The sequence below is a fragment of the Peromyscus leucopus genome, chromosome 8b (genome assembly GCF_004664715.2).
Source record: "Peromyscus leucopus breed LL Stock chromosome 8b, UCI_PerLeu_2.1, whole genome shotgun sequence".
NCBI classification, from domain to species: Eukaryota; Metazoa; Chordata; class Mammalia; order Rodentia; family Cricetidae; genus Peromyscus; species Peromyscus leucopus.
In genome coordinates this window covers 18,476,370-18,485,623 of record NC_051086.1, presented here as the reverse complement: position 1 = coordinate 18,485,623, position 9,254 = coordinate 18,476,370, and positions in this window count along the sequence as shown.

Below are 9,254 nucleotides of genomic sequence, written 5' to 3'. Positions count from 1 at the left end.
TTTCTGAGCACTGTTGGGGCTTAAGACTAGGAAAGTCTGGAGTGATGCTTTGGCATACAGATTAGGTTAAGCCAAAGGACATTAGAAACCCCTCCAAAGCAAAATCTCCCCTGGTCTCTTCTTCTCCCATCTCCTGTCCCTCTACCCTCAAAGCAACTCACATAAAACAGAATTGTTTTTTCTCAAAATAGATTGTAGAGACTCTCACCCCCAAGAACGCTACAAAGCCTGAGTGAGTCATCCTCTTTCCCTTCTTCCGGCCTTTTTGAAAACCCTCATAGCAGAGATGTCCTGCTCCATCCCTGAGAGCAAGGACTGCTACACAAAGAGACCAAGATGGATAATAGCACGCAGGCTTTGCTGGGATCCTGTCCCCAGACACCATTAGCTCACACCCTCTCACCTGATCCGATGTCTATCTCCTGTCAGTCCTTTCACTAAGCCAAAGCACGAAATGTTTTTCTCTGCAGCCTTAAGCCTGTGTTCATCTCTAAAAAAAGTTTAATTCAACAAAGTTGGTGTTATTTTTCTCGTGTTAACTTGTCTTTGCTATGGGGAAGTTGGCATGATGCGTGTGGTGGGTACAGGAGCTGCCCACTTTTCTGCTCTCATAGCCCTTACAAGACAGATATTGCAGTGATCCCATTAAAGGATGAGAAAGCTGGGTCTTGGAGATGTTAAGTGATTTATTCAAGACCAAGCTGTCAGTGCTACTATTTACACTGTGCCCATCATGTTAAAATGATGACCTCACTTCATAGTGACCAACCGTGTTGGAGTGTCAGTCATTAGGTATTCAGAAGGCTGGGACCAACATGAGGTTATGTATGGCTTGCTCATCCTGTAGCTATAAAGCTGATGTGGTTCTAGGGAAAGCAGTAATTTAGGAAATATGTGGTGAAGTTGCAGCAGAGGTGGTTTCCCAGGACCCTCATGCTCCACCCCTCACCATTTGGTGCTGACAGCCCCCCTGGAAAGCTTGTACTCACTCAAGTTAATGGATAGTGAAGTTCTCTTCCCTCCGGTGGTCAGGGGACCTAAGGAGACAGCTTCCCTGAGATGCAATGGGCCCTTAGCTCCTTCACTTTTTGTTAAATGTGGGCAGGAAGGAACAGACTCTTAATGGCTTGATTCTTGTGGATCTCAGAGGAAGGCCTGTGTGTTGATGTTTGTAATAATTAATCTTGGTTGTCAACTTGACTGGCTCTAGTATCAATCTTAAGAAACATGCCTCTTGGTGGGTGTATACCGTGAGAATATTTCCTGGAAGGATTAAGTGAAGAAGGAGAACCCTCCCCCAGAGTGGGTGGCACTTTTTGGCATTGGCCCAGATACAAAGAGGCTTTGGGGGAAAGCAGGGTTGCCTTTGCCTGCCTGACTCTAGTCCTTGCCTGGCTGGTTGAGAACATCTATTCTTTCATTGCTGCTGCTGCTATCCTTTGCTGATATTGGAATTCAACTTCTTCAACTTTCCAACATGCACTGAAGACCCATGGCTCACCAGGAATCCTCCAGGCCTTCTGTACCAGGCTGGGATTGCTGAGACATCCAGCCTCACGATCTGAGCAGATACCACATTCTCAGCTTCTTTTGTGTGAAAATAGCCACCACTGGCCTGTCCAGCCCATAGTGTATAAGCCAAACCAATACATCCCCTTTGTCATATATGGTCACTCCATGAGTTCTTTTCCTCCAGAGAACCCTGACAAGTACAGTGTTCAAGGAGTCCCCAACAAGGGTGCTACACAGCATTATTGGAAATGGACTATTCCACTTCTTTGCCAGGCTTCCTGATGTCAAGCTCTAGATCCTTTCTATACTGTTCCGAACTCATCAGCTGACTTGGTTGGCAGCTTCCCATAAGTGGAGTTCTAGATGTTGAGGGTATTTTTTTTGAGACAGTGTCTCATGTAGCCTCAGCTGCCCTCAAACTTACTGTTAGTCAAGGTTATCCTTGAACTAATCTTTCTGACCCCACCTTCCAAGCACTGATATGACAGGAAGACACCACCGTGCCTGGATGGGAGAATGCTATTATTCTTCCATTTTTGGTTTATTCATTTTCTGTTTTAAAGGCAAGTGTAAGCGATTTCTGCTTTAATGGGTACAGACTTTCACTGTAGGAAGAGAAAACAGTTTGGGAGATGGACAGTGGAGACAATTGCACACACTGCAAATGTACTAATGCCAGTGAACTGTATGCCTAAAATGGCTAACGTGATAAAAGGCACATTTTCTATATTTCAGCACGACAGAAAAGAAACAAATATGGATCTTGCTATATCGTGTGCTATGAATGTGTATCCCCAAATTTCATGTGTTGAGTTGGGGTGTAGCTCAGTTGGCAGTGTGCTTGCTGAGCCTGTACAGAGCCCTCAGCTAGAACTGTATCACACAAAACTGTATGTGTGGGTTTTCTCGTGGTGTCCTTGACCCCTTCTGGCTCCTACAATCCTTTCTTTCCCCCTCTTTTCCAGAATTCCCTGAGCTCCACATAACATTTGGCTGTGGGTCTGCATGTGTTTCCATCAGCTGCTGGATGAAGCCTCTCTGATGACAATTGGGCTTGGCCCTAATCTATAAGTATAGCAGAATATCGTTAGGCATCATTACATTGCCATTTTCTTTTCAGCAGTCATGTTTGGTTCTATCCTAGGTCTCTGGGTTATCCAGCCTGTGTTTCTGGTGCTCCAGGCAGTGTCAGGGGTGGGCTTTCTCAGTCATTGGTTGGCCATTCCCTCAGTCTCTAGGCCACTCTTATATCCCACAGGCAAACTGTAGGTTGAAGGTTATGTGGCAGGGTTGGTGTCCCAATCCTTCCACTCAAACTCTTGCCTGGTCACAGGAGATGGCTTGTCCAGGCTATCTATTCCCTATTGCTAATCTGGCCTCACAGGAGCTCACAGAGACTGAACCAACAACCAGGAAGTCTGTGTAGGGCTGACCTAGGCACTCTGTATGTATGTTAACAGTTGTGTAGCTTGATCTTCTTGTGGGACCCCTAATAGTGGGAGCAGGGGCTGTTTCTAACTCTTTTGCAGCTTTTGGGACCCTACTCCCCATACTGGATCCCCTTGCCCAGCCTTAATACTTGGGGAGGGACTTAGTCTTCCTGCAACTTGATATGCCATGTTTTGTTGATACTCATGGGAGTCTTTTCCTGAAAAGAAATGGAAGAGGAGTGAATTGGAAGGTGGGGACAGAGGAGGGTAAGGGGGACTGGGAGGAGAGAAAGGAGGGAAAACTATGGCTGGGATGTAAAAATAAATAAATAAATAAATAAATAAATAAATAAATAAATAAATAAGCCTGAATGTGTGGTTCAGTCAGACTTGCAATTCCAGCCTTTAGGAGGTGGAAGAAGAAGAATCAGAAGTTCCAAATATGTCTTTGGTTACATAGGAAGTAAATCTGAGGACATCCTGAGCTACTTGAGACGTTGCCCCAGCCCCCACAAACCATAAAGTTTATGTCTTAAAAACTTAATACCCAAGTTCACATGTTAATGGTATTTGAAGGTGAGAATCTCCCATTTGGGAGATAATTAGGATTAGATGAAGCTGTGAAGGTTGGGCTCCATGGTAGCATTAGTGGTTTTATGAGAAGATAAAGGCCTGAGCTTGTATCATCTTAACATCTGATGACCTCCAGCGTGAAATTACATAGCACAACCCCCAGTGGATACTGGCATCGTGCCCTTGGACTTTCCAGTTTCAAATCCATGAGCTGAATTGATCTCTATTCTTTTATAAGTCATCTGGTCTGAGGCATTTTGTTATAACAACAGAAAACAGACTGAGACACGACTAAAAAGGATTCTAGGGTAGCTCTTTATTAGAAGTTTAACTGTCTGATGTTGCACGAGAGTCCGTAACCCAACTGAACAGAATGTACCTGCTCATCAATGATGGCTTTCATCCCAAATACTAGAGGTCCTCTGCAGTGTCTCGAGTTTTATCTGCTCAAGAAAGGAAGGAGAGAAACAATGATACTAATGGTTCCATTGTTCATCAGGAAAACCTAGGTGTCTCGGCATTTCTCCAGTGGAAAATTCTTACTTCTTGTTGGCCAGAACTGACCTCTTTGGTCTTTCTGAGCAGGAAGAGTACCTAGAAAAGTGTTTGCTTATCTTTCTAACCTTTAGAACTAAAGAGAAGCATCAGAGAAGAAGGAATCTTGGAGTGAGTATTGGCTGGACAGCCAACAGGTCATGACTGATGACCTGCTCAAAGTTACATGGTCACATAACAGGTCTGACTTAGGGCCTGGCCTTCTGATTACAAGTTTTGAGATCTTTTGCTCAGATCTTTAATAGATTTTTTTTAGTAGCTTGATTTGAGGAGTGGGAGGGCTCCAGGAAAACTTCATTCATAAAAGCAGACCCCTCTAATGGTGGGGCATAGAGAAATGAAGCTGGAAGTGACCTGAAAACTTCCTGTTGGCCAGTTCCCAGTCTGGAAGGTACCATGCAGGCCTCTGAGAGAGAAAACTCATCAGTGGTCTTACCCAGTGGAGAACCCTGAATGCTGCCATACCATCCTCGTCCTGCCTTGTAAGCTGTGCCCATTGGTGCAATAATGGCATGAACATTATGGTGGCAACCAACAATCACTTTCTGATCGAACTTGAGGCCTGCCTGGTACTATTAAGCCTGGTCAGAAGGCAGTGATTTGGGAAGTCATGGCCATATGTACCACTATTATTTTGCTAAATGGACACTCTGTCAAACTGCTTTTTAAATGTTTATGGTGATACTCTTCAATTAGTGTTCCCCTAGACAGGGAAGCATCTGCACTAGGCAGTAGTTAATGCAGAGATTCACAACTGGTCAAAGTGCTGAGAATAAATGATTGTTGAATGCTTAGCTCTACATGGGACATCTGTATCAAGCTCCCCAAGGCTTAGTGAGCATCCTGAAAAAGAGAGTGGAAAGTATAGAAGAGCTGGAGGATGGGGAAGAATGCTGTGAGATGTTTTATTGCAGAAGTGATACAGCTGTTGCATATTTGACCTCTGTGCCATTATAATTACCTGCCCAAGACTGTGGGTAACTAAGAGTTTCTGCATTATGACCTGACCACCTGCCCCTCTCTAGTGATGGTCCAGTTGTGGTTCTTCCAGGAGCCTAATGCTTCTATACAGGCCTCCATGTTGCTCCTGGGTATGAAGGTTTTCACCCTCTCTTGTAGGCATAGTGCTTGTTCAGTTGTGCCCAAGTCTGCTCTTCCTGGTCAGATGAGCCTAACATCACTCTTCTCTCTTGCTTCCTGCGGGGACCCATCTACTTGCAGCTCCTGTAACTGCTGGTTCTCTCTCTAATTCCCGACCTTCGGCTTCTGGTGCTCAGTGGTGACCTTCTGTGCCTTGTGCTCCGTCAGTACCACAGTCCTGGGTGTCTGTATTTTCTGTACTTCAAGAATGAACTCTAACCTCAGAGGGCTCATGGTCTGGTGGTGATGATGTTAATGTCCCGTCAGCACAAAGAACCCTTCAAGGTCCACACCTTGACCTCAGCAGGGTGGTCATAGCAGGTTTTAAGGCTTTGAGCAGAACCAGGGCCTGGTGATTGGCACCCACACTGCATGCTCAGCACCATCACTACATCCAGTGACTTGACTTTTATGAAGCTCTGTCCTGGAAAATAGATTTCAAATAGAAAAACTCTTCATTGCATGCACTGAAATCAAGCAAACGTCAAGAGGTCATGTCAGAAAAGCAACTGTGTGGTGAGGGCCAGAGGAGCCAAGCCTGCCTGAAGCTTGCTGGAAGTTTGGGGAAACACCTCTAGGTCTCTGTGCTTATAAAATGTGATTATTCTTTTCCTATCATTGTTCACTTAGTTCCTACTAGATGTTTTGGCATCACTAGATGAAAGACCTCGTGGGAAGATCAACAGGTGTTAGAAGCCGTCCCCTGCTGTCAAGTGTGGGCTCATAACAGGATGTTGTGCTTCAATGGCTTGAATAGGATGGCAGAAACTCCCTCCCACCCTTCTAGAAAACACAACCAGGACTCTAAGCAAGTAACTCTACCAAAAATCACCCTGCCTTTGCAAAGAAGCCCGGATGTGCACAGCTGGGTTTCCAGAATAGCAGGGAGTTGATACCCATTCTCCTTGAGTTCACCACTTACTCTTCCCATAGCAGCCACTAGGAGAACTTGATAGGCCCTGCCCATGATTTAAACAAAGCTGACCTCTCTTTCCTCTTTAGTCTCTCGAGATCCCGGGATATCATACACAGTGAGCATCTCAGCACTCAACGGGATTAAGCATGTTCGGCCTTGTTTTATAAGCAATGCCAGAAATGGGCACTCTAAGGGGAAAACAACATGAGGTTCATTGGAAACCCCAAGCACTAAGGGCTAACGCACATCCAAACATGGTCCAGATCCTCAGTACATACTGGAGCTGAATGGATGGCATGGGGAAATGAGGTGGTCAAGGCTCATTCATCTCATTTAGAGTTTTATTTCATGGTGTAGGGATGAGTTGGTTAGTCTTTTTGCCACCTTGCTAGAGTCATCTGAGAAGAGGGACCCTCAGCTAAGAAAACACCCCTGGCCGAGAAACACTTAAGATGTTCACCATCCTAAGCCACCAAGGAAATGCAAATCAAGACAACTCTGAGAGTTCATCTTACACTTACAATGGCTAAGATAAAAAACACAAGTGACAGCTCATGCTGTAGAGGATATGGGGCAAGGGGAACACCACAAGAAAACTCACAGAATCAACTAACCTGAACTCATAGGGGCTCACAGAGACTGAACTGACAACCAATCAGCCTGCATGGGACTGACCTAGGCATTCTGCATATATGTTACAGTTGTGTAGCTTGGTCCTCTTGTTGGACTCCTAACAGTTGGGAATAGGTCTGTGACCCTTTACTGGCTTTTGGGACCCTACTCCTCATACTGGGTCGGTCACCTTGCCCAGATTTAATGCATGGGGAGGTGCTTAGTCTTACTGCAACTTGACATGCCATGTTTTGTTGATTCTCATGGGAGACCTGGGCTTTCCTGAACAGAAATGGAGAAGGAGTGGATTGGAGGGTGGGAATAGGGGTGGGGTGGGAGGTGGAGACTGGGAGGAGAGGAGGGAGGGGAAACTGCAGCCAGGATGTAAAATAAATTCATTAGGAAAAAAATGTCTGGGTCATTGGCCTATAGGCAAGCCTGTGGGAGCATTTTCTTGATTGATTGTTGATGTCCAGACTACTATGCACAGACTACTTTGCAGCTAGTTGTATAAGAAGGCAAACAGCAAGCCAGGAAGAGCAAGCCAGTAATCAGTGCTCCTCCACGGGGCCTCTGCTTCTGTTCCTATCTTGAGTTCTTACCCTGACTTCCCTTCACTTATATAAACCTTTTTCTCCCTGAATTGTTTTTGGTTGTGGTGGTTTATCACAGCAATATATAAAGGAATCTAAGACAATGCAAAATGAGAGTATTATTTCAGGATTGATGATGGAGCAGCAAACCCCTAAAGAGGACACAGTCCCATTTTGTGTCCTAGTAGAGTCCCTGCTGGGAAGCCTGCAGGGACCTTCCCTGAGCTCAGCAAGGCTCCGATGCTGGAAATACTATAAAAGGAAATAGCGACTCTGCACAATTGGAAATGAAATCACTTCAAGGAGGAGATGATCTTGGATGATGGGGCCGGGTGTGTGGTGGGGTAGGGTGGGGGGTGAGGGTGAACTGAAATAGGCTTGGAAATGGAATGCCTAAGTCAGCTGAGAAAGTAGAAAACCATGACTGCAAAGAAGAGTTTTTATTTGTTTGGTCTCACAAGGCATAAATAAATAAATAAATAAACAAAGGCAGTCACCACAAGAAGCATGGTCATTATGCAGCAGCAGTACCTCCCACAGTGACAGGATGGATCCCGTCTGGTCATAGCTGCACCTTAGGTTCACTCAGGCTAAAGAGACTGATTCTGCACAGTTTTCTCTGCATCGTTTGCATGGCTGATCTGCCACTCTGGATTTGGTGTCCTTTAGTCACAACTACACTTCTGTCTTCTCTCAGATGCCAAGAGCTTCTTTGCTTCCAGACACCCAGGATGTCTCTACTCCACGTCTGGGGGTAACCAGCTCACTCTCCCTACCTCTTCTCTCCTTCCTGTCTTCTTGAGATAGTATATCATGTAGTCCTGGCTGGCCTTGAACTTGTTACATAGATGACTTTTCTGCCTCTATCTCCCCAGTGCTAGGATTAAGGGATGCACCACCCTGCTTAGTTTATACAGTGCTGGGGACCAAACCCAGGGCTTTGTGAATGCTAGGCAAGCACCACCTGAGCTACGTCCCCAAACGTGGATTTAAAAATTCTTTTAAATTTAGGTACCCGATGTTTAATAGAAGCACAGGTGGCCCTGGTTTCTCATCAATACCACTGTTAGGAAGTCTTCATTGATATTGGAACCAGCACTAATTTCTTCAGCGTCTCTTTCATAGCATCTCCGTGTCTCTAAATACCCACGGTGTCTTTACTGATCACAAATATATAACCCTGCTTGTGTCAGAATATCATGTTCTTATTGGTTGTCACAAAAGCCAATGGACCTGGGCAGCCTTGGTTGAAAAGTTGTTGAAGAAGATAACAAGTTCACACTTGGCATAACAGGGCCTGGTCTCTGTGGATCAGCCCATGAGAACATGAAATATTCAATACATCTTAGTATACAAATGTTAAATACAGAAATAAATTAATAAATATATAAATTACTTAAATATTTAAATAGCATAAGGCCAAGTACAGTGTTAAAATATCTATACATGAATTAGCTCATTCTCAGTGGGCATTTAACATTTAAATGTAGAAATATAGCAGAGGTGTCAGCATGAACATAAAAAAACTGGAAAAAGCCAACCAAGTAGAAAATAGCTTCTCTCTTCCATCATGAGTTTAAACTTTTCTTTCCTAATGTCTTCCACTTATTTTTTTTCTTCCAAGGTTGCATCCTGGGATTGGACCCTGTAAAGGAATGTGGGTAAGTCTGTGTTAGCCAGCAGTGTAGCCTCAAAGTGTAGCCTCCTGTTTCTCAGCACACATTCTCCCCAGCCATTGGGGTCTTGGGGTTTCCATGTGAAAAGGCCCAGCCCTTCCTTACAGGGCTCAGAATTCAGCTGGTCTCATGCTTGCTAGGGACTCTCTTGAGAGATTTTTCTTTAAAGAGCATCAGATTAGGCCATTCCCTTATTAAAAACAGTTTAGTGGTCCCCAGAACCCCTAGGACAAGATTCCACCTTCTG